Genomic DNA, 9,617 nt, shown 5'->3' on the forward strand with positions numbered 1-9,617 from the left:
CTATAATGGGCAAGTAGCGTATGGCCGGCCTGTACAATATGTACAGACATAAGTTACCAGCAATAATCCGCCGATCGCTTGGCAAACACAAAACATTACCAGACAGCCAAATAATCCACAGACAGTGGAATTCGGCAAGTAATGCAATGCACATATGTCAGATAACATGCAAAGGCAAAGAGAATTTCAGTCGAGAGCCTCACAGGATACTAATTGGTGTAATCAAACACCAACAGTCCATCTAGTAGAAGATATGCCTAACCCAGAGACCGATGCCGCCCCGATGCTGGAAAACTTAAACTGGTCATGGTAGGCCACCGTTCTGTGACATGGGAGGAGAGTGGGGGCGTGAGCTAGATCAACACTTGCTCGGTCAGATACAATCGAGGTACTGATGTGAAAGATGATCTGTATCAAAGTCATGAGAATACACAGGAAAACCTGACAGAGGGCAAGGTACAAGCTAATTCTAATACCAAATAACAAGTAATACCCTATATGCAAAAAGAGGAGAGAATATGTTACAGACTATAATGTATATGGATAACGATAATAGCATGTCAGCAAATGAAAGGGACAAGAGTGTTTTGTAATTGTATGTGTATTTTATTATGATATGTGTACAAAATGTGGAAAGGACACTACAGAAACTTTATGTAAAACAACTATATGAAAGATGCTAAAAAAAGTGCAAAAACATACGAACCCTGGCTGCAAAGTGTTAAGTGTATGTGTGTTAAAAACAATATGTGTGTGTGTGTGTGTGTGTGTGTGTGTGTGTGTGTGTGTGTGTGTGTGTGATAAACTCAAAATGACAATACTTCATGTAACATGAATTTTCCGTGCTCGACAATATCGTAAAAGCAGCAAGGAACTTACCTTGTTGATGAATATCTGATGTATGGCTGGTCTCCACAATGAATAAGTGAGAGCAATGAGATGAAATAAATTCATCGGGCTGCTGATATGGAAACCAGTCACCACCGCATCAAAGATTTCACAAAGGGCCACACTGCTGAACATGAGCTTCATGAATTTGTACAGTGAAAGCTACTATAAACACATGACACAGATGCTCTGGCCTCGTATTGAACATCTGAGCTTCAACTGGGACGATAACGGACGTTGCGCTGTGCACGCCATGCTTTGCAAGCTGAACACTGTGCAACTGCTGACTAACAAAAATGAGACTATGTGGTTACAGCAAGCACTTTGTTAGGAGAGAAAACTTATATATGTATGTTTTAAAAGAAGCTGACATACCCATATAAATTGATAACCATACAGGATAACTCCAATGGCCGAAAATAAAGGCTAAGACCATACCGGCCAGAATTATCAACCCTCAAAAAGTGAAATAATCTCAAATCTGTGCACCACTGTATGATGTTAGTGTGCAGTGGGCAGAGGGGAATTGTGTTGAATCATATCTTTTTTGTTCTTTTCTTTTCTTATATGTAAGCTATATGTAAACCGAATGGGTTATGACACCAACAAATATAAATTAACGAGTTGTTTTGTGGCAAGGTTAATGTTTTAATACATCTGCATAAAACAAAATACGAAATATGCTCTTCAATTTATTAATTCCTGTATCTTCACCCTTTTGTTTCGGGAAGTGGTAGTGTATGGATGTATGCTTATATCTGTGATACCAGTATTGTTAAAAATGTGTATTTAAACTGTACATTAAATGTGTTATAAAAAATTATTAGGAAAGCAAAATTTATTTATATATTTAAGACATCCACTCCTATCTGTTGATCATTTCACTCACTGCTGACATCCTGTAGCAAGAGGTTCATAACAGACAAGAAGAATTTACCCAATACCCAGAGGAGCGATCCTGCATTGACATTGTCACAATCCAGATGGAACACAATGGAATTAATGTGAAGCAGTATGTAATGCAAATTATGAATACTGACCATGAATGAATTGATATTGGAGAACTATTGATACTTGTATCATTTACAGTTCACCCAGGATTGTGGACAGATTCACAAATTACTTTCAAACTTCTTTCAGCTATTCTTTCCAACCAAATTTTCCAATATTCAAGCAGTTATTAATCAGTTCCCATTATCTCCTCACATTTACCTATTCATGCACGATGGTAACACAAAGTTAAAGTCTGTGTTACATGCAGGAAGTTTCTCTGTTGGAATCCAGTGAAATTAGGAACATTGTCAGACATCAATATGTGTGTTTTCCAAGGTGTGAAACGTAATCTTGTACCAATTTTTGTATTGTCAGTATGCTCTTTACTGTTTTTACTGGGCAAACCTTTACATTCTTGGTGAAGAAACCATAAAATGTGATGATATATTTACACCACTACAGGTCTGCAGCAGCACTCTATTACATTGACAGATACAATTTGTAGTGGATTTTCTGACAGGGTTGAATGTAACACATCTTGAGAACCTTGGTTTGTGGGTTTAACCTTTTGATACAGTCTGTAAGTTCTTAGTAGAGCCTGTAGTTTCCTCCATAGATCTGGTACATGGTGGATGCTCTTCATATTCAGCAGGAATGCAAACACACCACTGGTCAGAATCAGTGTGTTAACAATGGAATAAACCTCTTGGTGCACCATGTTTAGTGATGCAGTCTTTTGTTTATCATTTAGCACCAATTGTTGCGTAACATTATGCTAGTGATGATCACTTTTTGTAGCCTTGAGATTTACTGACATAATTCTGAGTAATATCTCTGTTTAACAAATAAAATACTGAATTCTCATGACTGCTCTTCAACATCTTCATTCTCACTCAATCCTGGCGAGTCTCACGAAAGAGCATCTTTATAACATTATCTTTGTCTTTTGCATAAATTATCTCAAAATCATATTCCTGTAGAATTAAAGTCCACATGGCAAGTTGTGGATGAAGTAATTTAAATATCTGCCAAAAGCTCAATGCATGATGATCACAATAAACTTTTGCATGGGTTCTGGCTAAATAATATTGAAATTTGTTTGAAGGAGTCTATAACCACAAGGGCTTCCAGTTCATTTGTGTTACAGACACATTTGCAATAATATGACAGTATTCTGCTTGAAAATGGAATAAACATGTACCCAGTCCACTTGATGATGTATTTATTAGTCATGAATCCAAAATTCAGTGACATGACCAGATGACATAATAATTTTTAGTTCAAAAGGGTATTTTTCATTCCATCAAATGCAAGCTGACAATCTGGAGATCAATGCCACGATACATTCTTTCTTAAAAGATTGATCAATGGGTTAATATTTAATAGCTGATTTGGATAAAAATGGCTATAGAATGAAGCTAACCTGAGAAATTCTTTTTAACTGTTTTTCGGTTGTTGGCACTGGTGAGATCCTTATTGCACTCTTACCAAGGAGTAAGATTCCAGCTGATGTGTTTAAGTGGCCAAGGAAATTTATTTGCTATAGTCCAAACTTTTACTTCTGCTTGATAACACCTCTCTAATACTTTTTGTAGCAAGTTCATGCCATGTTTATGAGGCAATGAGTAGGTCATCTACAAACAATGTCATTTGATCTCTTATTTCAGGTCTAAGCACTGTATCTAAAGGTGAGATAAACACACATGAGTGTACACTAAGGCCAAAATATAAGATTTTGAAATGATGGCTTCCTGACTAAATGAAGACAGACTATTTCCCTGATTCTTGGTGCAAAGTTTCTTGCCAATATGTTTAATGCAAGTCAATACTAGTTAAATTTTTTATGCCAGGAAACCCTGAACTAATTCACCAATATTGTGCAGTATAGTTCAGATGGCAATAATCAGTTAATATTTTATTGCATGTCTCACACTTCCTCTTGGCTTAGATACAATCAACAATATGAACTACTGGATAGTTCAACTAACCCCACTGGAGTATTTGTTTAATTTCTCGGTTGGCAAGAGATCTCCTTGCCCATAGAATAAAATACAGACTGTGAGAGTATGTCTGATAGGTTACAACATCCAGATAATATATGTTTCCTCATATAATTCCTGGTTTCTCTTCAAAAACCTGAATATATTGCTGAAGTAGGTTCAGTAGCTGTGCTTGTGAAAATGCATGGGATTCCAACACCATAGACTGAATTTGCACATATAGAGACAGAATATTTATTGTTACAGGCAGTGGTCTCCTGAATGGATTATGACCTTTATTGATCCACTTAATCATTATTCCCTGATAGTATTTACCATGAAATTTCTATTTGATCAATAAACTTACCAAAATTGGAATTCCATCACTTGTATGGTGGAACTTGCCTGGAGAAAAGTCAGCAATGCTTTTTTGTTCCTCAGAAGGACTAGACCTGCAAAGCAATCTGTGGCAAGGTTTGGAATGACTAGAAAGGTGCTTCCAATTGCTGTTTCCTAGCTTCATATTGAGTTATGCTTCCTTGTTCCTCAGAAGGTCTATTCATACAGTGCAATCTGTGACTGAATTTGGAATGTCTAGAAAGGTGCTTCCAATCACTACATTTTCTAGCTTGACACAGAGTCAAGTCTGCAGGCTTACATTTTATGATCATCCTCCTAAAGCTACAATAATATGACAGTTTGTTACAAGAAAGGTTGGTGCTTGGGCTCTGTCTGATATTTGTTTGAAAAATGTCATTTAAATAACATTAAACGATGCACCAGCGTCTAAGATAATCAAACTTGTGTTTCTTAAATTTCAGCATGTATTGTGGATGGTGGCATGGATGAATTAATAAATTTACAGGTATTAGTATTTTGTACACCCCTTCTCTTGTAGCTATTCTGTCATTGCGCCTTAACAAACAGTAGAAATTCAGGATGGAATGTAACAATATTACAGAAAGGGTAGTTGCTACTCACACTGTAGCAGAGATCCTGAGTCGCAGACTGTCAGAAAGTGAGCTTTCGACCAACAAGGCCTTCATCATAAATAGACAACACCTCCCCCCCCCCCCCCCACCCCACACACACACAAACACAACTCACACACATGTGACCAGTCTCTGGATGCTGAGGCAGCGGCTGCAAAATAATACATTGTATGCAAAGATCAGCATTCCCCCCCCCCCCCCCCCCCCCCCGCCCCTCCCCCATCCCCCACAGCCACAGCACCAGAGCTTTTTCAGTACCAGTACTTTTTTCGGCATCAATGCTTTTTCTTATGTACCCTGCATTTTCTGTTTTTATGTATTTGTGTGGTTTTCCCACCCCTTATAAGGGACGAGTGATGTATGTTCACTCGTGATGTGCATGATTTCAGATGTTGCTTGCCCATACAGCTCACAGGTCCGCTTGCCACATGGGTTGGCCCTCTGGAGCACTCTGGTGAGCCACTAATGAAATGTATTATTTAGGAGATTGCAAATGAGTGCTCGGTCTATTCTGTAGCCTATATTACTATTGTCCATTCAATGTGTTCTGTAGTACATGCAACCTATACTTCATTGTATCTTATGTTGGCTCTATAAAGTACTATGTTCCGTAAATTGTGTTGTTTTTGCTATAACACAAGGACTCATACAAGTCTGTGCACCTGAGAGGAGCTCATAAAACTTCATTGGGCTGTTCTTTCTCATCCACCTTAGCAGCCTGAATCTCACACCTTCCGACTTCCATCTATTTGGCCCAAAGAAGGATCCTCTTTGCGGGAAGCAGTACGTGTGTGGTTATTGATGCAGCAAGACATTGGATTTGATATCGATCAGTAAAGTGGTACCATGTCGGCACATAGGCCCTCCCAGTAAGGTGGCATATGGTCTTCGCATTGGATGGACATTATGTTTAAAAATAGAGTTTTGTAGCCGAAAGAGTGAGGCATGATGTGTTGTATTTCAATCCTCAATAAAACCAACTTGCATGACTTACTGAATGGGCCTTTTATATTATAAATGCACAAGTTTGTGTGTGACTATGTTTGTTAGTCCTTCATGCTTATATGGCTGGATGTATTTGGAAAAAAATTGGAATGGATTTAGCTTATACCCTGAATTACTCAAAAGCTATCTTGAAAAGTGTATAGTACAAGACATTTATTGATTTGAAGAATATAATGTAAAATGTGGAACAATAATTACTCTCAGAAAGAGCTATTTACTCTTTAACTTCTGAACTGAATCATACACTGGTGCACCAAAGAAGCTGGTATAGGCATCAATATTCAAATACAGAGATATATAAACAGGCAGAATATGGCACTGTGGTCAGCAACACCTATATAAGACAAAAAGTGTCCGCCGCAGTTGCTAGATCAGCTACTCCTGCTACAATGGCGGATTATCAAGATTTAAGTGAGTCTGAACATAGTGTTATTGTTGGCGCATGAGTGATGGGGCACAGCATATCTGAAGTAGTGATGAAGAGGTGATTTTCCCATACAACCACTTCGCAGGTGTATCATGAATAAGAGGAATCTGGTACAACATCAAATCTCTGACATCGCTGTGGCTGGAAAAAGATCCTGCAAGAACAGGACCAAAGATGACTGAAGAGAGTTGTTCAACATGACAGAAATGTAACAATTCCATAAGTTACTGCAAATTTCAATGTTAGGCCATCAACAAGTGTCAGCTTGTGAACAATTCAACGAAACATCATCGATATGGGCTTTCGGAGCTGAAGGCCCACTTGTGTACCCGTGGTGACTGCATGACACAGAGCTTTATGCCTCGCCTGGGCCTGTCAACACCAACATTGGACTGTTAATGACTTGAAACTTGTTGCCTGGTTGGACAAGTCTCATTTCAGATTGTATCGAGTGGATGGATTTGTTTGGGTATGGAGATAACCCTATGAATCGATGGACACTGCATGTCAGTATGGGACTGTTCAAGCTGGAGGATGCTCCATGTTGGTGTGGCGCATGTGCAGTTGGAGTGATATGTCTAGATACAATGTGATACGTCTAGATACGACACTGGTAGCTGACACATACGTAAGCATTCTGTCTGATCACCTGCATTTCATGTACACTATGCATTCAGACGAACTTGGGCAGTTCCAGCAGGACAATGCAACACTCCACATGTCCGGAATTGCTACAGAGTGGCTCCAGGAACAATCTTCTGAGTTTAAACACTTCTGCTAGCCACTAAACTCCTCAGACATGAACATTATTGAGCAGATTTGGGATGCCTTGCAACTTGCCATTCAGAAGAGATCTCCACCCCCTCATCCTCTTATGGACTTATGGGCAGCCCTGCAGGATTCATGGTGTCAATTCCCTGCAGCACTACTTCAGACATTAGTTGAGTCCATGCCATGCCATGTTGTGGCACTTCTGCATGCTCACGGGGGACCTACACGATATTAGGCAGATGTACGGCTTTCTTTGGTTCTTCAGTGTATTTGTAAAAACGCTTTTATTGTTTAATATGTCCTAATGTCTACATAACGCAATTTATCATCATGCATACATTGCTTATGCAATCCTTAAAGTGTTAAATCCCTGATTCCATACAAGCCCATTGCATTTTAGCCACTGAGTGTCAGGCGTAATTTATAGCTTCTAAGATGCACGAAGACTCACAACGATGGTGCCATTTAAATGCTGTACAACAAAGAGATGTCATACCTTTATGTGCGGAATGTGATAAGCTTTTAGTGAGGCTGGATTTTATTATGATATGTGAGTGCATCTGCTGGTAACAGGCGAGCATGTGAGAGGAGATGACATTGTTGCATACACAAACATTATAAAATTTGTGCTGCACTGACCTAGGAATTGCTTATGTTCTTTCTTCATTGAGTTAGTATGTTTGTTTCTGCCTCACAATGAAGTGACTGGACGAATTTGGATTAACTTTGGAATGGAGATGGCCTACACTCTGAATTAACACATGTTGTTGTTGTTGTGGTCTTCAGTCCTGAGACTGGTTTGATGCAGCTCTTCATGCTACTCTATCCTGTGCAAGCTTCTTCACCTCCCAGTACCTACTGCAACCTACATCCTTCTGAATCTGCTTAGTGTAGTCATCTCTTGGTCTCCCTCTACGATTTTTACCCTCCACGCTGACCCTCCAATCCTAAATTGGTGATCTCTTGATGCCTCAGAACATGTCCTACCAACCGATCCCATCTTCTGGTCAAGTTGTGCTACAAACTTCTCTTCTCCCCAATCCTATTCAATACTTCATCATTAGTTATGTGATCTACCCATCTAATCTTCAGCATTCTTCTGTAGCACCACATTTCAAAAGCTTCTATTCTCTTCTTGTCCAAACTATTTATCGTCTATGTTTCACTTCCATACATGGCTACACTCCATACAAATACTTTCAGAAATGACTTCCTGACACTTAAATCTATACTCGATGATAACAAATTTCTCTTCTTCAGAAACGCTTTCCTTGCCATTGCCAGTCTACATTTTATATTCTCTCTACTTCGACCATCATCAGTTATTTTGCTCCCCAAATAGCAAAAATCCTTTACTACTTTAAGTGTCTCATTTCCTAATCTAATTCCCTCAGCATCACCTGACTTAATTCGACTACATTCCATTATCCTCATTTTGCTTTTGCTGATGTTCATCTTATATCCTCCTTTCAAGACACTATCCATTCCATTCAACTGCTCTCCCAAGTCCATTGCTGTCTCTGACAGAATTAAGATGTCATCGGCAAACCTCAAAGTTTTTATTTCTTCTCCATGGATTTTAATACCTACTCCGAATTTTTCTTTTGTTTCCTTTACTGCTTGCTCAATATACAGATTGAATAACATCGGGGAGAGGCTACAAGCCTGTCTTAACTCCCTTCCCAACCACTGCTTCCCTTTCATGTCCCTCGACTCTTATTACTGCCATCTGGTTTCTGTACAGTTTGTAAATAGCCTTTCGCTCCCTGTATTTTACCCCTGCCACCTTCAGAATTTGAAAGAGAGTATTCCAGGCAACATTGTTAAAAGCTTTCTCTAAGTCTACAAATGGTAGAAATGTAAGTTTGCCCTTCCTTAATCTAGCTTCTAAGATAAGTCGTAGGGTCAGTAATGCCTCACATGTTCCAACATTTCTACAGAATCCAAACTGATCTTCCCCGAGGTCAGCTTCTACTAGTTTGTCCATTTGTCTGTAAGGAATTCGCATTAGAATTTTACAGCTGTGACTTATTAAACTGATAGTTCGATAATTTTCACATCTGTCAACACCTGCTTTCTTTGGGATTGGAATTATTATATTCTTCTTGAAGTCTGAGCGTGTTTCGCCTGTCTCATACATCTTGCTCACCAGATGGTATAGTTTTATCAGGACTGGCTCTCCCAAGGTCATCAATAGTTCCAATGGAATGTTGTCTACTCCGGGGGCCTCATTTCGACTCAGGTCTTTCAGTGCTCCGTCAAACTCTTCACGCAGTATTGTATCTCCCATTTCATCTTCTTCTACATCCTCTTCCATTTCCATAATATTGTCCTCAAGTACATCGCCCTTGTATAGACCTTCTATATACTCCTTCCACCTTTCTGCTTTCCCTTCTTTGCTTAGAACTGGGCTTCCATCTGAGCTCTTGATGTTTATACAAGTTGTTCTCTTATCTCCAAACGTCTCTTTAATTTTCCTGTAGGCAGTATCTATCTTACCGCTAGTGAGATAAGCCTCTACATCCTTACATTTGTCCTCTAGCCATCCCTGCTTAGCCATTT

This window comes from Schistocerca gregaria, chromosome 4 (assembly GCF_023897955.1).
Source record: "Schistocerca gregaria isolate iqSchGreg1 chromosome 4, iqSchGreg1.2, whole genome shotgun sequence".
NCBI classification, from domain to species: domain Eukaryota; kingdom Metazoa; phylum Arthropoda; class Insecta; order Orthoptera; family Acrididae; genus Schistocerca; species Schistocerca gregaria.